Source organism: Eublepharis macularius, chromosome 12 (genome assembly GCF_028583425.1).
Source record: "Eublepharis macularius isolate TG4126 chromosome 12, MPM_Emac_v1.0, whole genome shotgun sequence".
Classification (NCBI taxonomy): domain Eukaryota; kingdom Metazoa; phylum Chordata; class Lepidosauria; order Squamata; family Eublepharidae; genus Eublepharis; species Eublepharis macularius.
This window is the reverse complement of record NC_072801.1, coordinates 17,040,395-17,060,378: the sequence shown is the minus strand read 5'-3', so window position 1 is coordinate 17,060,378 and position 19,984 is coordinate 17,040,395. Positions and strand designations below refer to the sequence as shown.

The 19,984-nt window shown below is 42.2% G+C and overlaps 1 protein-coding gene across 1 annotated transcript in view; it reads left to right on the top strand.

Moving 5' to 3' along the window:
- The window catches only part of SHISA9 (shisa family member 9), a 296,743-nt gene that overhangs the window by 267,348 nt on the left and 9,411 nt on the right, over positions 1-19,984 (top strand). The gene's annotated exons all lie outside the window — the stretch shown is intronic.

The following is a 19,984-nucleotide window of genomic DNA, read 5'->3' as shown; positions in this document are numbered from 1 at the left end:
TTTTTCTGCATAAATTATTCTTATTTTCTGATTCATCAAGCTTTTATTTTTTAAAAAAAACCTCCCGCAGTCAAATGGTCAATGTGCAAACATGCACCAATGATGGTGTACATAGTTCATGTTCCTGAACTTATTCATTGCATCATTGGAGAGAGACCCATCTCATTTTTCCACTGCATGTAAACTGAATATCCAGAGTGCCTAAGTAGGTAAATTTTAACTACATTTCATCCGCCAGCATCAATGGCCATTCTCTGAGTCCCTCTGCACAAGACATCTTACATGTCTTGACTTACTTTCTGTATGCTTTTATACTTTCTGTATGGTCTTATATTCTGTCTCCCTAGCAGTACATGTGTATCCACAATGGGAGAGCAAGTGTAAGATCTTTCACTTGAGTGTCCGCATGTAAGATGTCTTGTGTAGAGGGACGCTATGATTTCTTCTTATATTAAGCATTCCCTCAAGCCCAGAGCCCTCCTGTAAGGAAATTAATACGTTGGGGTATAGTTCCAAGTCCCTGATAGATCTTCTTAACTATAGCACATTTTGTTTTGTTGGAATGGTTTGGAAACCTAACAATCCGGAAAAACAGAAGTTTATATGGATTTACACAAACATTTTATTTTATTTTATTTTATTTATTTCAAATTTTTATTCCGCCCTCCCCGTGAGTGGGCTCAGGGCAGATAACAACATATTAAAAATACAATTAAAATACAATTTAAAATTCATGTTAATTAAAAACAACACATTTAAAACAAGATGGTGGACAGCCTTCACAGGGAGGGTTTTATACACCCCTTTTTTCCAGGCCGGCGAAGGCCCAGCCTCAGCCATCTGCCTGGCAGAACAACTCTGTCTTGCAGACCTGGTGAAAAGATATTAAGTCCTGCTGGGCCCTGATTTCAGCAGACAGAGCATTCCACCAGGTGGGAGCCAGGACCAAAAAGGCCCTGGATCTAGTTGCGGCTAGGCGGGCCTCCTTGGGGCCAGGGACCACCAACAGCTGTTTATCCCCTGATCGGAGCGTCCTCTGGGGAATATATGGGGAGAGACGGTCCCATAGATACACTGGTCCCAGTCCACACAGGGCCTTATAGGTCAATACCAGAACCTTGAATCTGATCCGGTACTCCACTGGCAACCAATGCCGCTCATGTAAGAATGGTGTTATATGTGCCTTTTTTGGCACTCTCGTAATGAAGCTGCCTTATATTGAATCAGTCCATCAAGGTCAATCTTGACTGGCAGAAACTCCCCAGAGACTCACGCTGAGGTCTTTTATAGCACCAGCTACCCATTCCTTTTAACTGGAGATGCTAGGGATTGAACCTGGGTCCTTCTGCATGCATGCTAAGCAGATGCTCAACCACTGAGTCAACCCCGCTCCCCCTTACATTGACATAAAATGCAATACAAGCAAACAGAATGAAGGGGGGGATTCCATGTTGCATGTAATATATTTTTAATGACATTTCCCTTCATTTTACAAAATGCCACTGCTGTGGCTGAAATTTGATCAGGGGAGAGTATTGATGGGATGAGGGTCTTTAAAATCCTTTGCTTCTCAGGCAACCCATACTTATTTCCCTGGTGGGGGCAGATGCAGCTGGGAGGGACATATTTGAAGCGAGAAAATATGCACCGGGTTGAAAGACCGTCTTCCCTATACCATTCTCTCCCTTCCAGCTACAGTACCCACAGTGAGAGACAAGAGAGGTTGCTGATGAGTTAGTCTTCCCACTGTTTTGCCCTTCTGCAAAAGGGGCTGAGAACAGGCTCTTCTCTCCCTAAAGCAAGTGAAGCTAGAACCAAGATTGGCCGAGGAGGGCAGCTCCTGGCCTCTTCCTATGTAACTTCCAGCTGCTGAAAAGTGTAGCACCTTAGCGTGTGCCCTGGCAGCTGTATTCATTGGAGCTTGCTGTGCTCACATTTAGGTCCACACTTTGGCACCACGTAAAGGGACCAGGGCAAGCTTTTTAAAGTATTCTCAAAGAATGGCACAGAGATAATGTCTGAATGGATAAGGATTATGAGGAATGCAAAGACTCCGTATCAAGAGAAGGCATCCAGTTGAGGGATAAACACAAGTATTTAAGCAGCCTTCTTTATGGACTAAGCCTGAAACAGGCATTTAATAACTGTCTTCCATTACTAATATTTCAACAGCTCCAATCTGTTTAATGAAGTTTTCCTTAACGAAATGGAGAAGAGTTTGAGGCTGGTTGTGCGGGGAGCAATTGGACAGAAGAAAATTAGAAATACCATTGCTATAGTGGGGGGAAGTACAGAAAATAAAATAGGAGCATTAACAAAAGCAGTATAAAATGAAGAAAATAAATTATAAAAAGAGCAGTCATGTGAAGGGAAAACAGAGAAAAACAGAAGTTTGTCATTCAAAAGGCATGCATAGAATAGCATCCGCAGGCGTTTGGAAAATAAAGTTTAAGATTGGAAGAGCTTGACTTTGAGAGGAGGGCCACTGTACTGAAACTCAAAAGTCTCAAGAGGAGAGGAATAGGTTGTTGGAAGATGAAGCATTATTTACAAGTAGACCCTGGCGGTATAGTTGACATGAAGTTGGTAAAGAAAATCAACTAAAGATTTGCAAAGAAGAAAAGTTTATTTTCCTAATATTTTCTGAATAATCAGCGAATAATACAGAGAGCTGCTGTAGGATAGTGTTTAAGTGGCGGGGCTGCAAATCAGCCCTCTGCTAGTTTGACTCCTACTACTGCCACGAACTCTGCAGGTGGCCTTGGTTAAGCCACTCCTCTCAACCCCAGCTGTATTGTCAGGATGATAACAACCAGGGCTTTTTTTCTGGGAAAAGAGGTGGTGGAACTCAAGACCGCACAATGATGTCACTTTGGGTCAGCTGGAACAAGGGGGAAGTTTTTTAAAGTTTGAATTGCCCTCAGCAAAAATGGTCACATGGCTGGTGGCCCCGCCTCCTGATCTCCAGACCGAGGGGAGTTTAGATTGCCCTCCGCACCGCGGTGCGGAGGGCAATCTAAACTCCCCTCAGTCTGGAGATCAGGGGGCGGGGCCACCGGCCATGTGACCATTTCTAAGTGGTACTGGAACTCCGTTCCACCCCGTTCCCGCTGAAAAAAAGCCCAGATAACAACACTAAGTTGCAAAATAGTAAAGCATCCAGTAGTACTTTTAAGACTAACCAGCTTTATTGAGCATAAGCATGTGCCACTGGACTCTTTACATTTTTTCAATAGGATCTTTCACAGTATTTAACATGAATTAACATGAATTTGAAAGCCAGTATAGCATAATGGTCAAAGTGTCAGGATAGGAACTTCCTCACTCTGTTATGGAAGCTTGCTGGGCCCTTCACACACACACTGTCTCAGCCTCACCTGTCTAACAGGGTTGTTGTGAGATAAAAATGGGAAACAGTATGTCAGTCTAAGATACGTGAAGGAAGAGCAGGATAAAAGTGTGTCAGACACAGACATACAGTAGCCATTACTGTTTTCTCCTTGGGTAACATGAAATAATGTTTAATAAAAGTCATTAACTCGTTTAACCAATCAGCAAACTTCCCCCTGAACAGGTAGGAAAACCAAGCTGAATTTTTATATCAGTTTCAGCTTGAATTTTGGCATCACCCCTTCTCATCAAAATTCAAATTGTGAAATATAGAATATTCCTTTCCCCCCTCTAAACTGAACTGTATCATAACTCATTCTTCAAAAGTATATTCGAACAAGCTACTCCCAACAGTATACACAACCCAGCACACTGGAAACTGAGGGGCAGAAGATAAGAAGTTCTCCTATGAAACTGAGCATCTTTCTTGTAAAGAAAAAGAAGATATCCAAGTATGGCTCCAGGACAGATGACATTGTCTGATGTTGCTTTGGGAAATGGGAAGTCAGAAAGGAATCGAGCTTATGCATTCTTGCTGTGTTATCTACTACACCACTAGATTTTGTAAGCAGAAATCTCAAGAAGAAACCTTGTTCCCTGACATAGGGTGGCATTTCCCTTCCTTGCCCTCACTCTGTATTTCAGACAGTAATAAAATCTCAAGTGTGCTGTTTATGTTAAGTGCCTATATTTTTAAAAAGAGAGGGAGATTGTCTTGGCTTTAGGGACATCTCACTAGGTTTAACGCCCCAAAAGCAAACAGAATATTAATGCCTCATTTGTCACATCTAGAGGGATTATTCCATTAATGATTTTACATGTGTTGAAGTAGGTTCATAATGCACAGTGAGACTACTGAGTATTAATTTTAAATAGAACGATCTAAATATTCTAAATAAATACATCTGCCTTCATTCAGCTCTGGGCTCAGGGATCAATCCCGTTCAAGGATAACACAAGAGGCCCAAAAAGTCCCCTGCACCTCAACCCCCAATCCAAAGTGGCTGGAGGATTTGTAGCTTTGGATACCAATCCCATACAAGCTAAAGGTGATACGTTTTTTAGGGGCACGAGCTACATTTTTGCAAGATTCAAATCCAGTGTTGTAAGAGCCCAGGTGAGCCTGATCTCATCAGATCTCAGAAGCTAAGCAGGGTTAGCCTTGGTTAGTAATTGGATTGAGACCTCCAACAAAGACCAGGGTTGCAGAGGCAGGCAATAGCAAACCACCTCTTTTAGTCTCTTGCCATGAAAACCCCACTAGAGTTTGCCATAAGTCAACTCTGACTTGAGGGCACTCTCCACTAGAGATGGGCACAAAATGGGAAAAAACAAAACAAGTGTTTTGTGTTTTGTCGCATTCCACAAATCACAAACTTTCACAAAATTGTCCCCTTTCACAAAACAATTCGTTTCATGATTTGTCAGAACCCAGGGCACTTCAATGCCCCCCTTCATACCCAGAGGTGCCAAGCTCGCAGGGAGACCGGCAGGCTCTCCTCCACCCACCCACACCCAACAAGCCAGCAAGAACGAATGCTCTAAATAAGAATAGAAGCAAAGAAAATTAAAGAAAAAGAAGGTAGGCCTCAGTCAAGCTAGGCCCCAAAGTCAGGCAATGCCCTGAGACTGGGGTTGGATGGGGTGGAGGAAAGAAGGCACCCTCACCCAATGACTTTCCCAGCAAGGCCAAGAGCTGAAAATAAGAAAGAGGCTTTTCAGTCTCTTTTAAAGCAGCATCAAATCCATCCAAAAGCTCCCAATTCCACTCTCTCACTCTAAATCCCTCCTCCGTCTACTGGAACTGAAAAGCACGAGGTGGAGAGCTGTGCCTTATATAAGAAATGCTTATGTAGAGCAAAACAGGAGGTCTCTGGTTGGCAGACAGACCTGCCTAACAGGGTTTGGAGGGATGAGATTGGTGTTCCCATGGCTACAGAAGGTCCATCTCCTCAGTTGCCTAAGGGATTAACCCCCCTGCTCCTTGCTGTATAGGGCAGAATGGAAGCTCTCCAGTTGGCAGGGAGAGCTGCCTATCAAGGTTATATGGGCTAAGATTGGGGTTTCCAATGGCAACAAAAGGTCTGCAGACATTCTGGGCCTGTGTTACCTAAGGAATCAATGGATCGGTGCCAGCCTGCCTGGTATCACGAATCATTCACGAATCGAATGAATCAGCCCCAAAATTGAATTTCATGAAAACCATGGCCCCACAAAATGCGTTTCGCAAAACACGAATCAGTCCGATTCATCACAAAATTTGATTCGTATTTCGATTCATGCCCATGTCTACTCTCCACAACCACCAAGTTTAGTGTGTACAAAATTGCAGCTTTCAAGACAAGGTAGTAGGAGTTCCTGAAGAAGAGGCAGAGCTCTACATATATGTTGTTGTTGTTGTTGTTGTTAATTAGATTTTTATTTGCTCTCCCCACAAGCAGGCTCAGAGCAGAGTATAACATGACATTAAACATAAAGATAAAAACAATGGTAGCAGTTACTATTATATTAAGACATTACAATATAGCATACTCAATGCATCCCCATTTTTCTAAATATCAGCCTAGTTACCATCTTGGATTGGTATTAGGAGTACTAATCATCTCTGCTCGTGATGAGCAAACATTTTTTCCCATTTAAAAAAATCTCTGAAATCCTATCATAACACACAGCAACAGACCAGCCACAGTTCTTCAACCGCAATGACAGAATGAATGATAGCCTTAGCCCTCAAATGTTAAGGTAAAAATCAGCAGGAGGAAATTAGGAGACAGATCCCAAGGACATTAAACACTTCATTGGCAGCTTTATGCAAGTCATCAGTTTTTGAATGACCCCAGAAGTAAGATGGATGGGGAACTCTTTTAGAATGTAGTGGTAGGCAGGTGCGTGTGATAGTATTGTTTTTATTTTTTCCTGTACACAAAATATGCTTGAGATTGTGTTTTTGTAGAGCTAACGACTAAGTTGCCTGGATGCCTGCCAGATGTCCAAAATCATGTCAGAAGGCACCAATATCCATTTGGCACGTTACATATTTGCTTCAATCACAACATTGTAGGAACCTTGTGGCTTGATTAATGCAACATAGTCTTCATGAGCTTCCCTTGAAGGATGTTCAGCAATGTGTGCTTCCATGCAAAATGTTGTGACTGCCTGGCCTTTAACTTGATGGGGCTACAAAAATTATATTATGGGGAACCCCATGAAGCTTTTTGTATTACCAGTAAGTTTCTAGGCACAATTCGATGTGCTGATAGTGATTTTCAAAGCTGTAAAGGATAGCTGGCTCATGTATTTCGGGTGTGTCATCTCTCATAAGCCATACCAGAAGTCTGTGCTCTAGAGATGGGCACAAACCAAAATACAGACCAAAAATCATGATGAACCAGGCTGGTTCATGGTTTGCGAACCAGCGGTTCCATCAGAGCTCATCTCTTATGGAACGCCACGAACTTCAGGCTGGTTCATTTGGTTCATTTTTTGGATCGTCACTGCAGACAGCCTGGTGCTGATCAGTTTCCTAGGCAACAGGGGATGTACTTCCTACAGACCTTCTGCTGACCTGGAAGTGACCTTCTGCTGACCCCGAAGTGACGATTTTCTGACCTGGATGTGACGTTTTCTCAAACCAAATGAACCAGTTCATGAACTGGGGGCAGGTTCGTGAAAGTTCGTGGTTTATTAAATTTGACGAACTACGAACTACATGGTTCATGTTTTTTCTGGTTTGTGCCCATCTCTACTGTGCTCATTGATGTCATTTTGGGAGATCCTGCACCACACTATTTTAATGTCAGAGGTTAGGCTAATGGGTAGGAAGGGAATGCCCTTTATCATGGAAGCAACAGAGTTATGGAAGGCATCCCTGTATGCTCAGTTTTTGTGGGACCTGAAGAATATTGGTTGAGCCTTCTTTAATTCTCCATTGCTTTGATCAAGATACAGTGCCAAGTAACTTTAGGCGTTTTAATAAATAATAGTTGTGTTTTGTTGTGTTTTATCTGCATTTAATTTTTTCGTATTTGGCCACCTTAGGCAGTAAGTGGCATTTGCTGGCACCCAAAGATTTGATACAAAGCAAAGAACTTGTATCGTTCGGCTGTTGCGACAGTTTATTTCTTGCAGGCTTTTAAAAAGAAAAATATTTGGACTGTCAAGCCCCAATCAAGCTGGGACTTTCATTGCACTGTCTGAATTCCCTAAGCTCCACCAACTCCATTCCATACCCCCAAGCAGACCTGTGAAAGACTAAAGGACTGATTTGGTTCCTGCAGATGTAACACCCAGATCAAGACTGGGAATCTTCATTCGGAAGCATTAGCCCCTGTCAAAACAGATTTCTTGCCAAAGTATGACACGCTTTTGAACAGTTGTGCGAGTGTCATCGCACCTCACGCTGTCAAATCGCGCATCGAGCTTGAAAGAATTGGGCAAGCGGCCACCTTCCATATTATAATCCCCAGAAACTTGCTGTCACCATTCTTCAGGGCTCGTTGTGAGAACGTGCCTGGGCATGCCCAGATTACCCATCAGGCTAAGTTTGTTATAGAATAGAGCTTGCTGTCATTTGAGGAGAACGTGCTGGAGAGTATCTTTGTATGTCAGTAGGTCTGTCCTGTTTCCTTGCACCAAGTGCCTTTGCAGCTATTCACACTTCAGTTTGAGGTTTGAGGTTGTTTTACACCAGGAAGGAGTGGTCACATTCTATGTGATACAAATAAATATAAAATCATTACACTCTTGACTAGTTGGAATAGAAGAACAGTTGTACTGTATGGTTGTTCTTTTTTTTAATTCCTTATAGCTTTTCTTTTAATGGCTGGTGTGTGTATGTTTTACTGTTTTTTACTGGCTTGTGCTTTATACTATGGTTTTGAATTGTAAACCACTTCGAGCAGAACTCTAAAGAGGAAGCATAGGAATATTCTAAATAAATAAATGAAATGTGGTAAGTAAGCACGCTTCCAAGTTTTATTTATTTTTTATTCTTTATAGTTCGCCTTTCTCACTGAGACACAAGATGGCTTACATAATGTATAGTAAAACTCAACCAACAGGATAGAACCTCAGTGCAATAGAGTATGGATTGCAGAAATCTGAACAGAGCTGAAACAAGCCTGAAACAAAGCAAAAACATTTAAACATGACAAATTAAATGATGCAGAAATTACACTGTAGAAGCATAATTATAGCAACAGACAGTACACAGTAGTATAGTCCACAATCCCTATCCCTTTACCAAATAATCTTTCTGAACTGTTTCATTATTGTACAGCCCTCCTATCTGTGTAAAAAAAGCCCTCCTGAGTCATTCAGTTTTGCAGTTTGTGAAAAGCCAGGAGAGTAGATGCCTTCCTAACCTCATTAGACAGGCCATTCTATAAGGTGAGAGCCAAAACAGAGAATGCACATGTACAGAGAATTGTTGATTTTGCCTCTTTGCAGGGTGGCACCTGCAGAAGACCCTGCTCAGATGAGCGAAGCTGTCTTGGTAGAGCATAGGGTCCTGTAGATATGAAGGGCCAAGGCCATGAAGGCGTTTGTATGCGATGGCTAAAACCTTGAACGGAGCCCAGTAACCGATAGGCAGCCAGTGGTGTGGTTGCAGAATAGGAATAATATGTGTGCTCTGCCTAGCTTCTGATAATAACTGAGCTGCAGCGTTCTGTACCGGGGCTGAATCCACACACCCATAGAGCGTCCCGACGTTGTGCTAAATGTTCGCTAAACACCCGGAAGTGTAGCGTCTTTCTAGCGTGATTTCTGAATCGCGCTAGAAAGACGCTACACTTCCGGGTGTTTAGCGAACATTTAGCGCAACGCCGGGTTGCTCCGCGGGTGTGTGGATTCAGCCCAAGTGGAGTTTCCAAACTGACTCGGAGGGGAGACTTGCATTACTCCCGATGCATGGATCCTGGTGGCCAGATCAGCCGGGTCAAGGTAGGGGGCCATCTTGCTGGCTAGCCTGAGTTGGAAGAAGGCAATTTTGCAGCTGCATTAACCTACCTCATAGGGTTGTTGTGAGAACAAAAGAGAAAGACCCTCTGTATGCTGCTCTGGGTTCTTTGGAGGAAGGGAAGGATTTTTTAAAAGTAAAAATAATATTTGTTCATAGATTATCTATTACTTGCAAAGCCTTCTGCTTTTTGACTTTATGGGTTTTTGGAGGACGATGTCAAGCCCCCAGGCTCTTGGCTTGAATCTTCTCATGAGTCACTGCTATAAGTTCATAATCCTGTGAATGCCACTTGCAGCTGATTCAGCCCCATACAGTCGTCGTTCTGTTTGGTCCCCATTTATAGCTGCTTTCGTACATGCTAAAGAATAATAATATTATTATAAATATTATTATTTATATACGTTATAATATAATGCACTTTATATTATTATAAATGCACTTTTTATTATTATAAAGTGCATTATATGATAAATAATGCTCTTTAGCAATGGTTTGCAAGTAGATTTTCTCCTTTCACACAGAAAAATCCAGCTGCGAAGTGCATTGAAAGTGGAATGAAAGCGCATTATTCAGCATGTGTGAAAACTCTGAGGTGCAAATGTCAGGTGGGATTTTCCCACACCACCACCCACCTTAGCTGTGACATAAACTCAGTTATAGCATAATTTCCCCTTAGGAGCCAGAAAAAAGTTGCGTGATCTGTTGTGAATGCAGGAGCGTAACTTTTCCTCACTGTGGAAAGGAGACTTGCTTTCCTCTGGAACAGGATGCTTTCAGAGCTGCTGCATAAATTGCTTTGAATACCCAGTCTACCTTTTTCCTTCCTGCCCAGCAGTATTCTAAGGGGAAAAGAGAATCATTTGTTCATTCGATTGCCAAGGTAGAACCAGTCGAGTGTTTGCCTGAGCTGACAAGACATACTGACACCTCAGAATTAATTCTCCTGACTCCCCACAAAGTAATCTTGTACTCCAGTTATTGTAGGCAAGATTGTTTGCATAGAGAATTCACAGTATTCTACTTTGGCTCTCTGTCTTGGTTTGGCAGGAGCCAGCCACCATAGGGAATCCAAGTATAATCCTATTTCATTTTGCATCTCAGATGAAGATGAGCTGTCCTGAAGAAATAACAAGTGCCATTGTAATGTTCCCGTTGTAGCCCAACCATTCCTCAGTTAGGCAAAAGGCAAATTAATAGTCCAGGGTGGTGGTTAATCTTTTATCTCTAGGAGCCTGATGGGGTCCTGCTAGTTAGGAATCTTTTCGAAGGTGACATCTTGCCCATCGGAGAGGGCAGGCAGATGGCAGACACAGCAATTGTGAACTGAAAGAGGGAGAGAGACCACTGTGAGGGGCTGAAAGGAAGAAGTAGAGCACCTTATGTTTCTGGATCTCTTTCTTTGGAGACTTGATGTGAGATAACAGGCCTGCGGGCTTCTAGCAAGCTGGTTCGTTGTCTTTGCTGATGTTCCGTTTATACATTTAGAAACAATATGAAGCTGTTTTATATGGAGTCAGGTCATGGGCCCATTGTCCAGTGCTAGCAGCACCTCTCTAGGACTTAGCTAGAGCCTTTTCACTGCCATGCCATCATAGCTCAGTGGTTGAGCATCTTACTTTGCATGCAGAAGGTCCCAAGTTCAATCCACAGCATCTCCACAATCCACTGTGAATACTCTATGCAAACAATCTTAGCCACAATAATTGGAGTTCAATAGGTGATATGAAAGACTTCTGCCAAATTCAAATTGCAAATGCAACTGGAATTTGGTTCTTTCATTTCAGAAATAAAGTTAGTAAATATTAGACATTATTCCAATAGTAGTTTTCCAACAGTTTTCATTCCAGACCATAACTCCCCCTTCACACACATTTGGGATGAAATTTTTAGATATTGGGTCCCTTACTCCCTGCCAAATTTCAGGAAGTTTGGAGAAAATAACCTTGTGCTATAGATAATTAAAATTCTCACTGCCAGAATGGGCAGAGGGAGGACTTTACGTGGTATACAATTGAGATTTTCCTTTATTTCCCATAATTGTGGTATGCGGTATTGCTATTTTATGTTTAAGAAAATATGGAATATGTAGGTCAGAGGGCCTGCAACCTGCCCACGTCTTGCTTTACTTTGCTGCATTCCATTTCTTTAAGCATGTTTTTCCCAGACTTCTGGTAACATGGGCCCCACCTCCAGTCGGCAACGGCTCAGTCCAGACTATGGTTGCCACTCTCCTCAGTCGAGGTCCCACTCCTGGGCCCTAAGTAGGGTTACCAGCCTCCAGGTAGCGGCTGGAGATCTCCTGGGATTACAACTGGTCTCCAGGCCACAGAGATCAGTTCACCAGGAGAAAATGGCTACTTTGGGGGTGGACTCTATGGAATTATGCCATGCCAAGGTCCTTTCCCTCCCCAAATCCCACTTTCTCCAGGTTTCTCCAGATTTTACCCCCCAGATCTCCAGGAATTTCCCAACTTGGAGCCAGCAATCCTAGCCCTAAGCCCCACTGGGCCTCTTTTCTGCAGTGGGAGAAAGGGGTGGGTAGTAACATTGCGCAATGCCACGACATCACTTCCAGTTTGTAACCAGAAATGACATCATGAAGCTCAAGTAATTTGCACATCTCTGTGGTAAAAAACCATGGAGATAAGTGAATTTCCTAGAGCATCATGATGTTGCTTCTGGGTACAAACCAGAAGTCACATCATGATGTCTCTCCCCGCAAACTCCCTCATTGGTTGCCAGCATTCACCTAGTCCAGACACAGGTTATTAAGTTCAATGAGAAATGGACCAACATTTATTGTGAAGTGAGGTTTTGTACATCTTCCTGTAGGAAGAAAAGAAATTGGTGGGGGCAGGGGGTGAACGGGGGATTTCAGATGTCTACAGTTTTAAAGAAGAACACCTCCCTCCCTATGGGAGGCTGTTGTACTTTGGTCACATCATGAGAAGACCAGACTCTCTGGAAAAGTCAATAATGCTAGGAAAAGTTGAAGGCAGTAGGAAAAGAGGAAGTCCTAAAATGAGATGGCTGGACTCAATAAAAGAAGCCACATCCTCCAGTTTGCAGAATCTGAGCAAGTCTGTTAATGATAAGACATTTTGGAGGTCTTCCAATCATAGGGTTGCCATAAGTTGGAAGATGCACATAACGCGCGCACACACACACACACACACACACACACACACACACAATAGGCAAGATAATTTCGATGGGCCTTCTGTTGTCTGAAACCACAAATACAGCACTTAGTGAAATGTTCATATTGATGTGTCAAAACTGTATTTTAAGGAATTGTCCTTGTACTGCTGTGGAGTTCCATTAAGATGAAATTTGCTGTCATAGAGACAACAGGACCTTCGTTTCTAGTGCTGTTCTGGATACAAAAAGCTCATGCTTCTGGGGAAACAAAAAGAACGTTTAGTAATTGAAATAAATTCCAGCAGTAGAATTTGATACTGCTAGAAACTGATTTCAAATCTCTTATCCCTGCTGTCTTGACCCCAAACAATCTGTGTTTCAGTTTTTCTTATCCCATGCTTTATTTTTGTTCCATGTTGCATGAAGAAGTCAGTATTTTATTTGTTTGTTTGAAAACTCTTGTTTGGCTTTTCCCCTCACACTGGGGATTCAAAGAGGCTTACAAAATGAAAGGCACATAAAAATACAACTTTAAAAAATTAACTACCTAAGAGGCCCCCAGCACAAGCTTAGGCAGGAGCTGAACCGCAAAGATGTCTCAGGCTGGCACTGGTTCTGCTGATGTAGCCCACTCAAGGCCACAGACTAAGGGCCAAGACTCATTTTACTCTTGCCCTTTGCCTCACCCCTCTGTCCACCTCACGCTTCAGAAACCTGCAAAAAGGGCAAGGGGCAGCTGCCAAGCCCAAGTATTACTTATCCAAATGTGATGTCGGCCAAGGCACTCTCCTTGTGCCTCTACCTCATCAGTTGACATGGCAGCTTAGAATGGAAATACATGAGACGAATTACACGTGAAGGGCACAGGTTGGGTCATGCAAGCTTCCCTGGGAGCGGTAGTCTTACCTTCCCCCCTCTCCAAGCTCCTGGAGGAAAACTGAGCTGAGTGGATTTTCTTACAAATAAGCCACTTGACTGGAGATATGCTCTCTTTCAAAAATCCAGTTGCTTCGGTTTTCCTTCACGAGTTCAAAGGCAGGGGAGGGGGGAATCCACACTGCAATTCCCTGCCAGGAGAAGAAGAATGGGAGAGACTGGGTTTCTCTCTTGCTTACAAAACACTTCAGATTTTTTCCTGCCTCTTGTTGCATCATTTCCCCTCTCCACCCCTATCCCAAGTTCCCAGAGCATTTTTGAAAGAGAAGAGAGAGTATGTATGTGAGAGAGAAAGTCCCTCCAGTTTTGATTCTCCCAAGCTGAGAATCACATTGAGCGACTGTTTTTTTATTTAAGACTACATTTCCCAGGGATCCTTGCAGCATCCGACACATGCCCAAGCATCTTGTGTGGTCCCACCCTTAGAGAGAGACATAGGGCAGAGCCACTGGAGTAACTGGAAAGGCACCCTCACAAGAGACCAAGAACAGTGGTAGAGCATGCAAGTTTTGCTGTGCTACCTTCAAACACGTGAAGGGATTGCCATTGTGAGTGATTCCCTAGACTCAGAGAATGAATGCATATTGAAGGACCATCACCTTCCATATATCCCTGTGCACCGCGTGTGGTTTTCAGGTAGCCATCTGCTGGCAATTCCACCTCTCAGGATGACCTCAACCAAATCTCAGATCTCAGAACTTTTCCATTGTGGCTCCTGCTCTATGGAATGGGTTCCATGAAGAGGTGAGGGGAAGATCTTGGAGATCTTTAGGACGGGCCGCAAGACTTGTCTGTTCTCCAGGGCTTTTGAGGGGGGTTGAACAACAGGCACCTTTTAAGGGGGTAAGGGAGGTATTTGGGGATTGTTATTTTGATTTGGACTATGAATGTTTTTAATCTATTAATGTAAGCTGCCCTGACCCACAAGGAAAGGCAGGATAAATTTAAATAATAATACTGATGATTATATCAGTTCAACTTTAGAAAAGAAATAAAGATGTGATTCCACTCAGCATCTTCAGATAAAGAAATAATCACACAGGATCAAGATAATGTTGATACCGAAATAAGCGGCGGTGTTGAATGCTATTGAGACAACTTAGGATCTCCCTGGATTCTGACCCATTCCGCACTGCACACTTTAGGCCACCATTTCTGCATATTCACACTGATTAGCATTGAATCGGCTTGGGTGCCTCACATTCTGCACGGCATGACTTCAAAGTGATTTGGTGTCTCCTTTCTTACTAGACCAGTCAAGATGTGAAGCCATCTTCTGTGGGGGCTGGAGCCAACATCACTTTTTTTAAAAAAAAAAACTCAACGCCTGTGTCGTAGTGTTGCAGTGGTAGAGCCCATCCCCCCCATCTCCCTGTCCCTGTATTTGCTGATTGGGCAGCCCCGTGCCCACCAAAAATTCTGGAGAAGCAATTGGAAAGGCAGTTGCGGAGTTCTGGGGGGGGGGGGGACCTACAAAGTACTTCTCACGCTTGTTCCACTCGCTTCTAGCAGATCATTCTGGTGTGGTTTGTCTGCTTGCTGCAGAACAGTGCCTCTCTGCCAGAGTAATATGTTCAAATGCTGCTGCCCAAACAAAATGGCGTTCTCACTGGCCTCTTCACATCACATGTCTGTGTTCTTGGATGGGGAAGGCAGATTTTTGAGACGAGTTCCCCATCCCCATTTCCAAATCAACATGAATGTGAGCCCTGGTATTGACCAAATGTTTCTCAGACCTATTATTTATACTTCAAAATAACTAGAGACACAGGTGTTTCTGAGCAATTCTGAGAGGAGATGGACATATGAGGTCCCCTAAAGCAACCTGGGTACTAGGTGATTTTGTACCCCCAAACCTTCCCTCCTAGAGACCTTGGAAAGTTGGTGCCATGCAGAATGGAGAAGACTCTGATCAAGGTGGACTCCCAACCTGGTGCTGCAAGATGGCATCATGTATTCATAAGCTTTGTGCAGAATGGGCATAGCTCAATGGGTCAGTTCCCGGCATCACCAGTATTTTAGGTAGCAGATGCAGGACATTGCTGCCTGAGCCTGCCAATCAGAGTGGACAATACCAAGGTAGACGGACCAGTGGTTTGACTCTGTGTAAGGTATCTTCAGGTACCATTTTCTGTGTATGCTCTGCCTTCCTTACTACTACCAGCTCCTTGCTTTTTAGAGACAGTTGAAGTGGTTTGTTCAAAACCGCACCTGCTCAGCTTCACAGCATGACAGTACCGTTCTCCTCTAGCACTTCCAGCCCTTGCTCTCCTGACCCCCACCCCAATTTTTGAAAATTAAAACCATTCTGTTTTCCTGGTAGTTACGCAGGCTGCTAGTTACGCCGATCTTGAGGAAAGCCTCTTTGGATTTAATTAGCTGAAATGTTAATGAAGAATTGTAACACCGCTGTGCTTTCTGCACTGAGTCATTTATGGATGAAGAAACAGTCACAAAACTGACACCAAAACCCAGCTAGTTCTTTCTTAATCGGAAAAGGACCCCCACCCAACTCCTCCCTGTGGCAGTTTTTACCCCAATATATTTTCCTGCCACAAAACCTGCTTTAGAACAAATATAAGTCTTTGCGTTTTAAACCTCTCCTCATGTAAATTTCACTCCAGGTTTTGGAGTTCTGGATTTCCTGATCTTGGTTCCCTCCGCTGTGTTACTGGTGGGAACTGGTAAAGCAAAGAGAGGAGATACAACTCAATGTTTACTTGGTTGGTTGGTTGGTTGGTTGGTTGGTTGGTTGGTTGGTTGGTTGGTTGGTTGGTTGGTTGATTGATTGATTGATTGATTGATTGATTGATTGATTGATTGATTGATTGATTGATTGATTGATTGATTGATTGATTGTAGCCATAGGCCATAACATCCCCACATATACACCAACATACAACAGTGCACCACAGCAAAAACATATTTACATAAGAGAATAAAACTTAAAAGTCTAAAACTAAGATGGTAAAAGAGATAAATATGAAATGACATGGAATTACAATTTAGCTAAAATTCTTACAGGATTAACAGGTACTGATTTCTTCCTTATATTTATAGATAAAAAGATAAAAATATCCACTTTGAGAGTAACAAGAGAAACAACATCAGCCATTAGAAATTTAATGCATTCCTCATCTGAGCCAGAAAAATGTGCAAAAAATTGATTCAGCAATTTATTATGAATGGACCCATAAAAAGGATAATGTAAAACATACTGTACTATGTCTTCCACCTGATTAAGACCACAGAGACGCTGTTCCACACGTAGTTTTGATATCTGCCCTGGAAGTACTCATATGGCATAGTTTGAAAGCAAGCACTAGTAAATGCCTTTCTTAATGGAGCATTAGAAGGGCAAGCTAAATAGCGAGAGAAGCAGGGCTTTTGTTCAGGGGGAACGTGGGGGAATGGAGTTCCAGAACCTCTTGAAAATGGTCACATGACTGGTGGCCCCGCCCCCTGATCTCCAGACAGAGGGGAGTTTAGATTGACCTCCGCGCTGCCAAGCAGTGCGGAGGGCAATCCAAACTCCCCTCTGTCTGAAGATCAGGGGGTGGGGCCACCAGCCATGTGACCATTTTCTCTGAAGGCAACCCACTGAGTTCCACCACCTCTTTTCCCAGAAAAAAAAGCCCTGGAGAGAAGAATGTATTTTTCTTGATTCAGGGATACCTCAAAGAAAATGTAGATTGTTGGACTTACACCTGTGTCCTGAAGGGTATGTTTTTCAAAAAATCAACTACGAATTTTGCTTGGTTCCCAAGACATTACAACCTCTAAGGAGGGCAAGCAATATAACTGCAAAATAGGAGACTGCAAGTTGGACCACTGATTCCCTTCCTTAACAGTACCCAAAACAGTATTTTACCAGATGATCTTTGGCAATGCTTTCAAGTTTCTTGTAATAGTCTAATAATTTCAAGTGGACTCTTGTTATAATAGAAAGTCGCCCAGCTTCTAAACTCAAGTGTGCAGCAGGAGTTCCCTGTGGGAGACCCACGATTTTCCTTAAGAAGTTGTTCTGAATGATTCCAAGCTGATCAAGCATTTTCTCATTCCACCCCCATATTTCAGCCCCATACAAGAGCTGCATGATAACATTGTTCTGGAATACTTTGAGGGCCGGGGCTATTAACTGGCCACCCTTTGAACAGAAAAAAATTAAAAATAAGCTCCTAGTGTACAGCAAACAGTTTATAGATTGGCATTAATGTGTGTCTGCCAAGACAGAGTCCCATGAAATACCATACCTAAATATTTTTAAAGGGCTATTGTTCTATTTCATGAACATAGATAGTCCATCTGTGCTTGGATCTGTTTTTGCCAAAACCAACCATTTTAGTTTTATTGTAATTAATTCTTAGTTGTTCTCTATCACAATAATCAGCCAACCTAACTAGCATCTTACTGATTCCAATTTGGGTGAAAGACATAATTGCCCTATCATCTGCATACAGCAAGGCTGTTTTACTTGTTTTGTATGCTGAAGGTCCCATGTTCAGACCCTGGTATCTCTAGTTACAGGATCTCAGGTAGCAGGTGTTGAGAAAGACCTTTCTCTTCTTAAGATTGTGGAGCGGCACTGCCAATGAAAGCAGATAGTAAGTACTGAGCTAGAACGACCAGTGGTCTAATTTGACAGAAGGCAATTTCTTTTCTTTTTTTTAATTTTTATTAGGTGAGAATATTAATACATACAACTTTCAAATAACATCTCAATATCATTTTTCCCCCACCCTTTCCCTCCCCCACTTTTTTCAGGACTTCCAACAGCTTTCCAACCCTATATCTTAATCTATTCCTAATTTATCCCCTTTTTCTGTAACTCATTATATCATGTTTACATTCTGTTTTGTTAAACTAAACCCTATCTGTTAGCTTCAAATCTATTATTATTAGCTTAAAATCTATTACTATCTGTCAACTTCAAATATATTTGAATTTAAGCTAACAATTAAATAAAATATCTACTTTATTAGTTTTACCAATATCTATTAACTCCAAATCCACTTAAATTTAGTCTAACAATTAGCTAATACTTCACTTCATATGGTAAAGATTCTGTCTCATCCAATAAAAAGCCATTCTAATAATTTTCAAATTGCCATAATTCCCCTTTCACGTCCCACTTCTTTTCTAAATATGTTTTCAATCTTCCCCAATCAGTAAAAAATTCTGTTAAGTTCTGATCTCTCAGCTTTCTTGTCATTTTATCCATTTCCGCCATGTACAGCAATTTATACATCCAGTCTTCAATAGTTGGTATTTCTTGCACCTTCCATTTCTGCGCATATAAAAGTCTTGCTGCCGTCGTCATGTAAAATAGTAATGTTCTGTATTGCATAGGAACATCTTCCATACTTAAATTCAGTAGCAATAGCTCTGGGTTCTTCTTTATTTGGGTCTGCAAAATCTCATTTATTACTTCTAAAATATCTCCCCAGTACTGTCTAGCTACTTCACACATCCACCACATATGATACAATGATCCTTCATGCTTTTTACATTTCCAGCATTTATCTGACACGTTTGCATTTCCAAGCACTATTTTCTTAGGCGTTAAATACCATCTATAAATCATCTTATAGACATTCTCTTTAATACTGGTACAAGTTGAAATCTTCAATGTAGTTTTCCATAAATATTCCCATGACTCCATTGTTATTTCTTTGTGACAATTGATTGCCCACTTCACCATCTATACTTTGTCTCATCCTCTGTATACCACTTCAAAAGTATTTTATAAATTTTTGATATCTTCTTTTTACTTTCTTGTAGTATAGTCTCTTCCAATTCTGAGTTTTTCCATTTGATTCCTCCTTTTGAACAATCCGAGTTGTAAAGGTCTCTAATCTGTCTATATTGGAACCATCCATAACAGGGAGATAACTCTTCCTCCGTTTTGATTCTTATCATTTTTTGTTCCATAATCAATATCTCTTTATATGGTAAACATTGTTCTTCATTATAGATAGCTCTCGGATCGATCACCTCGAATGGTACCACCCAAGAGGGGATACCTTCACCCAGATATTTTTTGTATTTTTTCCAGATCGTGAAGAGGCTCTTTCTAATATAATGGCGCAAAAACATAGAGTCAGCTTTTATTTTATCCTGCCACAAGTAGGCATGCCATCCAAACAGCTTCTTATAACCTTCCAATGTTAAGAGTTTGCAGTCTTTCAGTGACATCCACTCTTTTAGCCAAACTAAAAATATTGCTTCATGATATAGTCTAATATTCGGCAACTACAGTCCACCTCTTTCTTTAGCATCACACAGGACTTTCATTTTTACTCGAGGTTTCTGATAGAAGGCAATTTCATATGCTCAATTGTTGTGGCTGCCCTTACGATAGTAATATGCAGGGCTTTTTTTCAGCTGGAACGTGGTGGAACGGAGTTCCAGCACCTCTTGACAATGGTCACATCATGGCTGGTGGTCCTGCCCCCTGATCTCCAGACAGAGGGGAGTTTAGATTGCCCTCTGCACCGCCAGCGCAGAGATTAATGCCAGCAGTGCGGAGGGAGATTAATGCCAGCGGCGCGGAGG